The following is an 11996-nucleotide window of genomic DNA, read 5'->3' on the forward strand; positions in this document are numbered from 1 at the left end:
GTGGGACTCCAGAAAAATGTCAGGAAATGTATCAAAATCCAATATAAACATGGAAAAAGAAAAGGAATAGGACAATTTCAATGCTTTCCAGAGAAAACAAATAAAAATACATGTGAGATACAAGTCTGCATCCACTAAACTTGGCAAAAAGAAAAAAAAAAAAAAGGTAATTTCAAGTGTTATAATAAGGGCAGGTATATGCTTCCCACACTGTGGATAGAAATATTCTGGAAATAAATCTGATAAGACTTAATGAAAACCAAGTTAAATATAGTGTTTCCTAGAGCTCATTAACTTCACTTCCAGGAATACACCCCAGATGATAAAATATTTACATAGTCACATCAGCATCTTATTGGCGATGGTCATCACATACTGAATCCGAGTGCCACCTCTTTTCTTCCCTTCAATGCTCACAGTAGAATCTGTCCTGGCACTGGTAGATGTGTTTTGCTATTACAATTAGATGGTAATGATCCCAAGATCATCCAGAGAGTCTGCATAGAATCTGAACTGGATCAAACAGGTTGAAAACTGGGTCATGGAGGCTTGTCTGGAGTTTGTGGCTTCTGGCATTTGACCATAGTCTCTAGCAGCACCTGTAGGCAAAGCTAGAAAACTTGATCATTATGGCTTGGTCATTATAGTTCCCAGCGATAAGCTCAGAGAAAAACAAATCAAAAACTTAGATGAATCTGAAAATCAAAAATTCAAAGCATGTGAAGAAAACTAATATGAAAAAGCCAGTAACATTGGTAACCAAAGAAAAGGAATATGAGAAAAGCTTAAAAAGAAGATTCTTTAATGAATATGGTTAGAATTTCTCATAAACAAAATTGTTCACCAATAGTTGCTCCCCTTCCCTGAAGAAGTATTTTAATTCTTCACTCTAATGAACTCAGATATGGGTGATTTGCCTTTGAAAAAAAAAAAGAAAAAGTGGTAAAATCCCTCTATGAGTCTCCTGCTTGAAAATTTCCTGTAATACCTATTTATCTAACTATCTCTCCATTTAGTAGCAAAATTATCCATTTCTACCCACCTATCATTTACATCTATATAAATATTTGCATGTAGATCCATTTCTTATGGTTTCTCCAGGACAATAGTCCTGTTTTTCCTTTGAGAGAAACAAAACACACCTGTCTTATAAATTATGCCTCTTCAAATATTTGTAACAAAAATCATGTATCTTTGTCTTTCATTCTATCAATAAAATATCCCAACCTTATAATTTTTCCTTATGTGGCATAGGTGTCAAACTCCTCAGTATGATACTTAACCTATTTCTCCAAATGTTTAATGGGGAAATCTTAAAGCTGGGCAATCAAACTTTACATTTTTGGGAAAAAATATACAAAACATTATAAGCCTGGAGCCACAACAAAACCCACTCTGGAAACTAATTTCTCTTCATGATTATTTAAAGAAACATCACAAAAAATACTGCCCAAACAAGATCAAACAAAGACGTTAGAGTATAAAGGGAAAAAAGTATTATTCTTAGTCAAAACTATGGATAAAAATTCCACCTCTGCACCTCACATGAACAAGTTATTTGAATCATATGGGGCTTGGTTCACTCAGCTTTCATATGAGGATTCAAAAGACTTCCACAATAATTTATGGTGTAAGGAATTATGTAAATAAACTCAATGAGTGCCACTTCAGAATGTTTGGAAATAATGATAAAACATATTTTAAGAAAGCACTACCAAACTTTGAATCATACATTTTGACAAAATAAATATTTAAGTGCAATTCTGACAAAAGTGTGAATTATATTCTTCCAGTTGGAGAGATTATTTTTGAAAAGACATGTCTCAGCAGCAGTCATTTTAATCTAGCTCGTTTGGATTAACCCTTAAGGTGGGTCAAAAAAAAAATCTGTCTCTGTGTTATTTTTCCGTGGTTGTTCTTCCTAGTTCTGAGGTTTCTGTATGATATATTTAATTGAATGGGACTCAGTGATGGAAGGGAGGCAATATTTTGTAAACCTGGTTGACAGCTTGCAATTGATGGGGAGGGTTCCTCAATAAAAGAGAAATCTGGAGCTGGAAGTCAATAAAATAAAAAATGTGAGAAGCATGAAAACTTCACTTATATAAGAAAATCACTGATTTTTATTGGAACTGGAAGAAAAATTATTATTCTAGGTCTGAGAGTGTCATGTAGTATCTTGATCCATCATGGTTACGTGAAAGGGATCATTCTTTAAATTTGTATAGACACACACACCATGAATATATGCAGGAATGAAATAAAGTAGAACATCAATGGGCATGGGCATCCTCAGAATTCTGGGAGGAAAACACTGTTGCTCAAACGTGACAACCTGTGATTGAATGTGTAAGCAACAGTCAATATTTTGACTTTAGAAATAGGTCATTACTGGCTCATCCAGGGAAGCAGACAGGGATTTTAGGTTGTCAAGTCAAAGAACAATCTCAAAGTCCCAGCTTCTTGAGTGATCAGAACTTGATCACTTCCTGAAGGAGAGACACTTGACACACTGAGAGGGACACGCTCAGCTATTAGAGTGCCTCTGCAGACCAATCCTTTTCTCTGCATTGGAAAGATCGGCAGCTGCTGCTTGCCCTTTCAGTCAGGAAAGAAAAAAAAAATGGCCACAGCAGCCATAACAGCTGTCACTCCCAGGGAAGGGGATGTGGAGAATTCGAATTGGGATAAATAGGGTTGGCACTACAATAAAGATGTAGAGAATTAATAATGTACCACGCAACTTCCTCACGATGTCCCTAGCCTTCCATCAAAAGCAACTGAGACTAATTAAATCAAGCCAAGTATTTCAATTGACACATAAAAGGACAGGTCTAGCTAGGAATTCTTTTCTCTGTTTGATATGATTAATGTTGCATTATACTTCAGAAGGCCACTTAGTAAGTGGTTAAACCATGGTACATTTGGCATTTATGAAAGAATTTTTGTCATGTTGCAATGGTGCTTTTAAAGCCTGACCACACAGTATCGAGTCTGGCTTTGATAGTGCCCTCGTGAAGGCTGTCCGTGGGAAAATAGTGAAATACTTTTCTCCAGCATGTAGTTGGCCCTGCTGCTTTCAACACTGAGGCAAGATGTTAGAACACATTTGCCCAATTTCAGTTCAAAGAAACCATCCAGGCTTACATTCTCATATATTTCTTTTGTGAATGTTTAACTCATTCTGTTGATGTAAATGCTCAATGTGGATATTATTATTACTATTATTATGATCACTAGTCCATAATCATATCGATCTCATAAAAGTTTGTATTTTTTGTTAAAAAATTCTTCCATGGATCCTCTTAGTTTCTTTCACTCCAGCTTTAAAATAAATTTGCAATCTTTAGCAATTCATGTTGTATAGGATGCTACCTATACTGCCATCAAAACACTGAGAAAGAGCAATATATGCCTAAAACTTTTCAAGCCCTGTTAGACTTTCTGCTCTTGAGCAATGGAATCCTAAGAGGTAATGCAAGCATTAGCAATTGAATGTGTTCTTCATAACAATTGAGTTGAGAGAGTAGAGAATGCTTTATTTAAACAAATCTTAATGAATGTTATAGGAAAATAAAAAGAGATGCCATTATAGAATGCGTGCAAGTGCCATAGCCACAAAGACAGACTTAAATGAGATTCTATTTCTAAGCGATGCTCCTTTCAGTGACATCGTTTCCAATAATGCCTTTACTTTAACTTGAACTATCTTCAAATTTGTATTTGTCACTATGGATCTTCTTTTTCTCTAAACTCATTTAGGAAAGAGAAAGATGGCCGTCCTAATTAGTCTACAGGGTAATAACTGTTCACACCCAAGCAAACTATTCATAATTTTTAAGCCCAGATAAATGAAAAATAATTTAAATGGAAAGTATGTGGTGAATTTAGTGTGGAAAAAAAACTTAGAAGAAAGAATTCTGATCCTTCAAGGCTTGCATTCAAATAATTGAGAACAAACCATTCCACACCATGGAGTGGAAAGGTGAGATAAGAGCATGTAGCATTCTTAAATATATACCTCTCATTATAAATATATACCTCTCATTGTTTAACACTTGCTAACCCAGTATGTGTAATAGTACTTATATCTCTCAGACCATAGCCATTATTATAGTCACAAAAGAAAAAGCAATATTCAGATTGGTTTGAAAGAGTGAACCCCAAAACATCTATGTCTGTGCATCATTGTGCAGCTATTGCTAATGCTAGTCAAGGCAGGCCATCTTCAAAGGTACTGCAAGATTCATCAGGAATGCGTCTACTTGCTGTACATTTCTAAGCATTCTCCCAGAAAATTTCTGGTTCTTGAGCTCCCCTTCTTATTTTAAATGGAAACAATATATCTGACCTAGTTTTGAGTACAGAACTTATATTCAACCAGGTTTTGGCTCCTATCTCATCATCTGCCTCCTTGATAAGAGCCGAGCAGATACTCCTCCAGTAGAGCTCATTATCCAAAGGCTTCCTTCCAGGCATTAGTCCACTCAGGTAAAATGGTCATTATTTCCCAAGGATAAGGGTTACTTTCTGAGTCTTTTTTTCAAAGTCACATTTGATTATAAGGATAGCACTCCTAACAATTTCCCTCTCACTCATTTCCTCTTCCTGTGCAAACAGCCATTGGTGCGATAGTCAGTTAAAGCTGACGGGAACTTTTGTTCTTTAACAGTTTTAAAATCTTAGGAGAAATTGTCAGGAAAGGCACTCCATAAAAATTGACAAAATAAATTTCTCATGTCATTTCCTAAATAGAATTCCAAGATTGCCTGCATAATCAAGTTTATTTTATTTGAATGCTTTGTGTGGGGAGAATTTGTAAATCAAGAATAAAATTCCTTTTCAAGTGTTCTGATTATACAATATTAACCATAAGGAAAAGAGCTCTATTGTATTTACAACATCACTGAAGAACTGAAAGACATTATCAACTTTTATAGAAAAGTCTTCATATGGGCGCCTGCGTGGCTCAGTGGTTGAGTGTCTGCCTTTGGTTCAGGTCATGATCCCAGGGTCCTGGAATCAAGTTTCACATCGGGCTCCCCACAGGGAGTCTGCTTCTCTTTCTGCCTGTGTCTCTGCATCTCTCTCTGTCTCTCATGAATAAATAAATAAAATCTTTAAAAAAAAATAAATGCGTTTATATTTGTATTGAATGCATATTTATACCAGCAAATATAACAAGTTCTCATTTTAGGGTAATTCGTTGTTGTTGTTGTTGTTGTTGTTGTTTTATTCAGATCATGAGCTTTCATCCAGTCTCTAAAAGTAGCTAAATTCATGCATTGTATCTTCTCATCTTTGTTGGTCATCAGGATGACACTTTTAATTCCCTTCCATTGATTATCATGATTCAAGTTCATCTATTTCCAACTTATAATTATTTCAGGAAAGATTCAGTGAAACTGCCTATTTTGCCAGGGAAAAAAATTCAACTTTTTGATTACTTTCTTTTATTTTTTTATGCTAGAGAGCATCTGAATCTTCCCTTTAGCTTTGCTTCACTGCTTTCCAGAGCAAACTGCCAGGACCCTCCCATTATCATTCACCTCCCTGAACACTTCCATATCATTTCTCCTGTGTGCACTTTACCAGAATTACAGAACAAACCAATTTAATCTCTGATGCTTGACAGTATATTTCACAGGTTGGTCTCTCTTTTATGTAATACTTATATATGTGGATGGATTGATCAAATAAAATATTTAGAAAAGGTTAGTTTTATAAGAGAAACTCTGATTATACCAATGTATACCACATACCTTCATATTTATATCTCTGTCTATTGATCTATCTAGATACATCCGTACACTTTCATACATACACATGCTCTCTTAGCTTGCTGCACATAAATAAAATTGCATCTGTTGCAGCCATTTGACTACCTGACTGTCTTTAAGGTAATTTAAGCTAGTGTGCATGTGTGTGTGTGTGTCTTTCTGTTTTTGTAGCATAATTCCTTTTGGTTTATAGCTCAATAAATAAAACATCCCATCATTTAAACCAAGTCTTAAAATTTGCATTACCAAGATAAGGATGTGGTGAGGATGTTGTTATACAGTCAATCACAATTTAGTGGGGGCTAAATAATAAATACTATAGCACTCATATCCTCTCTTTCCTAATATTTTACGCTTCCTTATTTGGCAGCTATTGGCAGATAGTAGGCAATTAATATATATTGGGAAAGGTTTTGATTAAATTGAATACTCTCAATTGTTTCGAACATGACCTTAACTTTTCTCATTGGTTTTGAACTACACCTTTTATCATTGACTAGCCCACCAGAGTTATGTCCTTGTTTAAGCCATTTTTTCCATTACTATTAGCATAACTCTGGTTTTGTTTTATTTTGGTTTGGTTTGGTTTTCTGGATTATAAATTTTTATGGCACTGTTAACCTCATCTCAAATCCATTTAAGTAATTTAAACTGTCCTATTTTTTTGGAGACTTCTGCCTATCTTGTCAATTTTTGTTCAAATTAGCATGTTTTTTCTTGAATATGTAAGTTAGAAAACACCATAAATCACTTACTCATTATTACATGTACCAAACTTGATACAATCGGGAGCCATCATTACCAGTATCAGAGCAGATAGAGGAATGATTTTTCTACCATTTCTAGGGCATTGTTCTGCATTCCACTTTGCTACTATCTCCACATCTTCTTCCATCCCAGAGAAAGGCACCTCTCCTCCTGCCTAGGGTAGTCACTGCCTCTCCATCTCCCCGTAGGTACAGCACGCTTCTCTTCTCTAAAGGACTTGGAATTTGGGCATTTTCTCTTTCTTTCTTCTACAGCTTCTCCCCTCGTGGTTCTTTCCCATCTAGTTGTCACTTTTTAATACGTATATTACTTAAACTTGTTTTAGTTAATTTCTCTTAGTAGTATCTGACACTAGTGACCAAACCCCATAGTTAAAATATTTTCCTCCCTCAGTTTTTCCTGACCCTTACTCTCCTTAGCCTCCTTCTACTGTTCAGGCTACTTACCAGTTTCCTTTGTTGTTATACATTCTTAAAGGTTAGGGTTGTCCTAGATTCTATTTGGGGAACTCTTCCCTTTTGATCCCACATTCCCATGCATGTGTTCTCTTTCAAGCACCTTGCTCCCATTTCCAGCTCAACGTTGGTGCTTCTCCGTTCTCAGTGCCCAGGTCCACCCTATCTCCTAAGCCTCAGACATGTCTGTCCAATTGCTTACCAGCCCTGTGACTCCAATGTCCCACAGACCTTAAAACTCATGGCTGTGTCACTTCTCTGTCTCTGAGGCTCTTGTAACAAATGATCACAAATACAGTGGCCTAAAATGACACAAATGTATCCTTTTACAATTCTGGAGGTCAGAAGTCCTAAAATCAACATGTCAGCAAAGCTGTGTTCTTTCTGGGATTGTGGGAGAAAATTTATTTCCTCACCTTTCCCAGCCTCAGCTTTTTCTCACGTCACTCCAACTTCTGCTTCTGTATCTCCTTCTTAGACTCCGAGTTTCCATGCCTCTTTCTTCTTATGATTACGTAGGGCCTAACTGTACTGTCCAGGCGATCTCTTTATCTTAAGGTCCTGAATTTAATCACGTCTGCAAAGTCCTTTCTGGCAAGCAGGATGTGGACCACTTTGGGGTCCCAGTGTTTTATCTACCATTGAACCACTTCCCCCTCAAAATTTCTTCTTCCGATACTGATTCTCAGTGAATGACACTGCCATATGTTGAGTTGTTCAAATTAGAAAACTGTTGGGGTCTTCCTTGATTCTTTTCTCTAATTTACTTGCTTGCTCCACAGATTCAATCACCAGGTTCTGTTGATTTTACATTGTGAATATTTTTTAGACCAATTCAGCTTTCTCCAACTTCATTATTGCTCCCAAAAATCAGGTCACCATCCCTTCTTGGCCTTAATAGTTATTCCTGCAGGTTGCTTCTCATTACCTGTTCTATGGTCCTAAACATGATTCTGATTCTGCTGGTTCACTGCTTAAAATCCATCAAGGATTTTCCATTTCCCTAAAAAGAAAAATCAAACTTAGCTTATATTATAAATTTAGTGTTACCCTCTTAAACCTTGTCTATTGATGTCGCATTCCTATTTCCCAGTTCCTTACTGAACTCAAAAGTTATATGAGCTCTTCGGCTCCGTGTGACTCAGGATAAAAGTTGTTTATTCTGTTGGGAATGCTTTGTCCTGAGTCCTTGAATCCTACTGATTCCTCCTACCCCAGTTTCATACCATTTACCCACGGAATTTTGCTGTGTTCAAGCTACTTGCCACATTGCTTTTGTTTCCAATATTCCTGAACTTTACAGATTTAGCATTTTAAGATAATTGCACGTTCCTTATCTGTCCCTCCCTTCACATCATATGCTCTGGGAAGGCAGGATCTGTGTCTGCCAAGGTTTTAGTTTATCCCTGTGGCTAGCATGGTCTTACACAGGGCTCACTATGTCTTGTTGAAGAAATGGATTTGCAATAAACTGCACAATTTCTACAAGAGTCACTAACTATAACTGAAAAATTTGATACTGATCAACATTTTATGAACCATTTAGAGCCATTTCCATGAAACATTAAACACTGAAAATTCTTATTATATGCAGAGAAAATCCAATTCAATTAACGTCTGTGAAAATCATACTAGGCACATGACACTGTAAAAGCTACTATTAAATGTACAAAATTCACTTAAATTCCCTGAAAGTACTAATAAGAAAAATATGCTAGATATAAAAACAACAATGCAATATATAATAAGATGCACGCTATAAGAAAAATCTACATGGATGTACAACTACACAAAAAAAATGATTATTGTAACATATTAATGCACTTAGTCAATAGTCCAGACCATAAAGACCATCGCCCTGGAGGTGGAGCCCACATAGAGAAGGCACTCCCTGAGTAGCCGAGGCTCGTCCCTCCAGGAACATACAGGGGAAATGGCTGCATTTTTCCTGACTGCAGCATCCAGAGTCAACTCTGCACCTGGCCTTACATCTGAAGTGGCTGCTAATTCTTCAATCTTGCATTCACAGTGTCCAATGATGGCATTACTCTGCACTACTGCCATTCACCCAGCTTAATTTTATAAATTACCGGTTTCAGTAATAGCTGAACATGTTCAAAATGTTAACAAAGTTTTTGTTGAATGGTAACAAACGAAGCACCCTGAGGAAACAAAGATATAGACTATTATTCATCTTTTTTAAAGCATAGCATCTCACTGGGACTTGGTATATATGTAGAACAGTTTTAAAATATGGCTCCATAAGTCTTTGATTCCTCTTCATCAAGAAATGGGTCCATTGTCCCCACATCTTAAATCTACACAGACCTGTGTCTGCTTAACCAAGAAAGTACAGAAAAAGTGATACTATATGAGTTCTGAAGCTAAGTAATAAAAAAATGCAAGCTTCCTCCTACTTCTCTTGGAATATTCAGCCTCTTGACTCATTCTTGGGATGTTCTTTCTCAAAACCCACCAGCCATGATGTAAGAAAATTTAAGATACATGGAGAGGGCCCAGCTGATACCAGACATTTGAGTAATAAAGTTTTCAATTGTTCAGATATTTGAGTCTTCCCATATGAGGCTCTACTAATAGTGGGAAGAGACAAATAATCCCTCTGTGCCCTGTCCAAATTCCTGCCCTATAAAATCCATGCATAAGATGAAATAGCCATTGTTTTATAGTCTTGACTCGAGGAGGTTTGTTACACAATAATAGATATGCAGAAAGAAGGTAGCAGCTGAAAAAGTATTTGAAGAAGAAGCTGGAAAGAGGAATGGAAGGAAAGAAGGAAGGAAGAGAAGGAAAGAAGGAAGGAAAAAGGAAGCAAGGAAAAACAGAGGCAGAAATACAGAGAAAAAGAGAGACTTAAAGACACAGAGAGATAGAAGAGAGAAAGGAAAAAGAAAGGAAGAGAAGTAAGTAGAAAAGCAGGACATGAGGAAGAAGAAAGGAAGTCTTTATTTTGCTATATTTTTATTAAAGATTTTATTTATTTATTCATGAGAGACAGAGAGAGATTCAGAAACACAGGCAGAGACAGAAGCAGGCTCCACACAGGGAGCCCGATGTGGGACTTGATCCCAGAGGACCCCAGGATCTCGCCCTGGGCCAAAGGCAGGTGCCCAACTGCTGAGCCACCCAGGCATCCTGACGGAAATCTTTAATTCAAAGAGAAGGAGAAGAAAAGTTTTCTGAAAGGTAGAGAGCATTGTAAGAGAAAACGTGTACCAAGTAGGTCAGTTAGGTGTCAGTCTAAAAAGCAAAAGTTGCTTGATGTATATCAGGGATGAAATGTCTAATAGAGGAATCAGAGGCTTAGACAACCAAAGGAAGACCTGGGATCAAAGGTCAAGAAACCCACCAGCATTAGACGGAGGTGGGGGAGTTCTCACAAGCGTGGGAGAGAAGTCTCACTCATTGAAGCTCAATGTCTGGCTGCACCTGTGCTTGAAGAATAATGACTTCTCCTTCCCTTATGCCTTCCAATTCTTATATTAGTATTTTTCCTTGGCAAAGTATCCTGGATCCATTCAGGGAGAGAAATTCTGGGAAAAATATTTCCTGGCTTCACCTCAGCCCAATCAGCCCAGTGGGCAAGTGCTAGTACGCCAAACATCAGTGTGGAGAGACGCAGGTCCTACTTAAGAAATGAAACTGGAATTCAAACGAAGGACGCTAGGCTACTAAGGCTTTACTTTTCCCCCTAAGGCAGTGTTTTCTGAATTTTGGATATTTCATCTATCATCTTGAAGATTTGTGTTAAAATTCATGTACCACCCATAGTATTACTTAAATTTGTATTCCAATATCATTGTTTTAAATTAATAATTCTATATAAGGAAGATTGACATCCTGATCAAAAATGGAAAGTGAGTATCACCCAGTAAAGTAGAAGGTATCGATGTGAATCCTGATTCTGATGGCCTGAAGATTTCTGAAACCTGTTGCAAATAGAAACTTTTATTTCTTAAGAGGAGGGAATAAATGGTAACACACTGTGACCATTAAGCAGGTTACACCAAGATTTATGCCTCCTTTTACAAAGACAAATATATAGATATAGATGTAGATGATATAGATAGTAGCAAGGAAAGAAATCATGTACTATTTGGGAAAAAAATCCTCTGCGAAACTTTCATAATCATAAATTATACTTTCTTGGTTTTTAATATTTATAATAGTGAATAGAAGGTAGCTTGCTCCCAGTGAAAACACTAGCTGATGCCACAACTCTGCTAAAATGAAACCAGAGCCACGGGCTGGCAGGTCACCCAAGCTGTGCATTCCATCTCCAGGGGGTTAATAAAGACTCTTGGGCTGCCCTCGCCCCATCATGCCCATTTAGCAAGGCTGTAGATTGAAGATCCACCCCACTCTAGTTCAGAGGCCCTGCAGAAGATTGAAGTCATCCCACCTTTGATCAGAGAACTAAAGTGCAGTGGTGTCACCATGTTGGTCAGCATTGTCTGGGAGAGAGAAAAAAAGGGGGTTAAATACAAAGAAAAATCTTTTAACTGGTGTATGTCTCTTCTCTATGCTTATCTCCCTGAAACTGAAAGAATGAAAGGAGGGCTTAGGTCAGAAAGGGAAGAGGAATCTGGGTTTGGGGAGTCCTAAAATAATGATAAAAACAAAATAATCTTGCTGAATTCTGGCTAGATATTTTTACCTATGAAGGTTTTGCCACTGAGTCTGTTCATCCTTCCTCTCTCTCTCTCTCTCTCTAAAAAAAAAAAAAAAAAAAGGATTACCAAGTGTCATAAGGCCACATCAACATCAAATATGCTGGTTCTCTTTGCTGTAATCAAGTGTCTGAAAGAAAAGTGTAAAGAAATACTCAGCGAGACAGTTCTGCTTAATGTTGTAGGAGGAACATGATCAATTTTCTTGTTGAACTTGGTGTTACTGTTTTGAGGCAGGGGTAGGAGATAATTCCAGAAGCACTAAGAACAATCCCCGGTGTCAGAGAGTTCATTTTAGAAAGCTA

The 11996-nt window shown here is 37.1% G+C and overlaps 1 long non-coding RNA gene across 1 annotated transcript in view; it reads right to left on the reverse strand.

The window, feature by feature from the left end:
* Positions 1-11477, reverse strand: part of LOC144318071 (uncharacterized) — a 35014-nt gene extending 23537 nt beyond the window's left edge. Inside the window, exons 1-4 of the long non-coding RNA XR_013383926.1 lie at positions 11424-11477; positions 9094-9165; positions 7420-8006; positions 7206-7305 (exon numbers count right to left, since the gene is read on the reverse strand). This is a non-coding gene — a long non-coding RNA (uncharacterized LOC144318071). The remainder of the gene's footprint in view (positions 1-7205; positions 7306-7419; positions 8007-9093; positions 9166-11423) is intronic.
* Between the last annotated feature and the right edge of the window lie 519 nt (positions 11478-11996).

This window comes from Canis aureus, chromosome 8 (genome assembly GCF_053574225.1).
Source record: "Canis aureus isolate CA01 chromosome 8, VMU_Caureus_v.1.0, whole genome shotgun sequence".
Lineage (NCBI taxonomy): Eukaryota > Metazoa > Chordata > Mammalia > Carnivora > Canidae > Canis > Canis aureus.